This window comes from Pteropus medius, unplaced genomic scaffold (genome assembly GCF_902729225.1).
Source record: "Pteropus medius unplaced genomic scaffold, Ma_sr-lr_union100, whole genome shotgun sequence".
NCBI lineage: Eukaryota > Metazoa > Chordata > Mammalia > Chiroptera > Pteropodidae > Pteropus > Pteropus medius.
The window spans coordinates 38858097-38859561 of NW_024344378.1; the positions used below are offsets into that span (position 1 = coordinate 38858097).

The following is a 1465-nucleotide window of genomic DNA, read 5'->3' on the forward strand; positions in this document are numbered from 1 at the left end:
ACAGCAGCAGTAAGACACTAACTCACTGGGCCTAGAAGTCTGTTAAACAGAGAAAACTACATGGGCTTTAGGGATTGCCCTGGATGATGCTATTTTGGCTGTTTTGAGGCTTTATGTCCCCCAGTCACCCTCCCAATTATTTCCATGATTGCAGGAAATCTAACCTACATCTAGACCAGAGCCTAAGTAGGGCATTATTGTTTTACAAGAATTGGCCCCAACAAATTAAGTTGCAAACTTTGGGTCAAAGGGTGAAGAAAAGGAAGCTACAGAGACAAAGTATTTTAAAAGTTTTTCAGGGAAATCACAAGATTGGACCTTCTGCCCAGTTTGGAAAAAAAGAATGTCCAAGAGAGGGTCATGACCCCTGAACTGAGTGAGATCATCACCATTTAATTAATATCTGCAGTAGGTCAGATAACTATCACTGTCTCTAGGTAAAATACCCTCTGTCTCTAAAAGAGTACATAGTTCATGGGCATGAGACACAAATAATTCACAGACAGAGTCTTCTAGGAGTAGGACTGGGGGGTTAAATGGATCTTGTGCCACCAAGAGCCTTGGATCCAGACCAAGTTGTAAAGCATGTACTACTCTAATAAACACTTTGTAGTCCTCAAGACAAGTACACAAATAAAAATATGGGAGGATCAGAAAAGAAGATGCCAGCATTGGGCAAGAGGGGCTTTACCTCTAAAATGCATCAGGATGTTTGCCCAGTAGCCTAAGTAGAACCTGCATTTGGGTAATTTGTTGTGATAGATGTTGAGGAGGAATCTAAGGAATGTGCATAATTTATCTCTGTATCCCTAATGTCTACGACAGTGTCCTGCATATAGTAAGCGCTCAATAAATTCTTGTTAAGCGAATAAACCAATTAAATGAATTTGGTAATCCTCTGCCATCTTTAAATCCCACTCTGTGTAACATAGATATAACAGTACTTCTAATACAAGTTTCCAACCTTAATGTAAAGGACTAATTCATGCAGCCCTAGTTCAAGTTAATTTAGGAAGCCAAAAAAGCAATATGGAAGTGTTTTATTATTTTTTATGATTTGGGGATCGATAACATACCAATATTTATTTGTTTGTTTGTTTGTTTGTTTATACACTTACAGCACCTGGTCTTCCTAGGTGATCTCCCTTTCAAGTACTAACCAGGCCCAACCTTGCTTAGCTTCTGAGACCAGACGAGATCGGGCACGTTCAGGGTGACATTGCCGTAGATAGGAAGTGTTTTATTAATATATTAGAATTCTTTTTTTCCCAAAGGAAGAAAAAATCTGACTTCCTCTGAGTTATAAGATCTGGGGTGATATTTGAAGAAGAAAAGCAAAATGGCTGGACATAAAGAGAGAACAATAATTACATCTTAATGTCATAATTTAATATGTACTTTTAATAACTTAATGCATGTGTGGCATTTAGAGACCAGTGCCTGGTTTAACCTTTTACCTGTTTAG

The 1465-nt window shown here is 38.2% G+C and overlaps 1 pseudogene; it reads right to left on the reverse strand.

Annotated features, from left to right (window-relative positions):
• Positions 1 to 1111: 1111 nt before the first annotated feature.
• On the reverse strand, positions 1112 to 1230 carry LOC120610081 (uncharacterized; annotated as a pseudogene).
• Between the last annotated feature and the right edge of the window lie 235 nt (positions 1231 to 1465).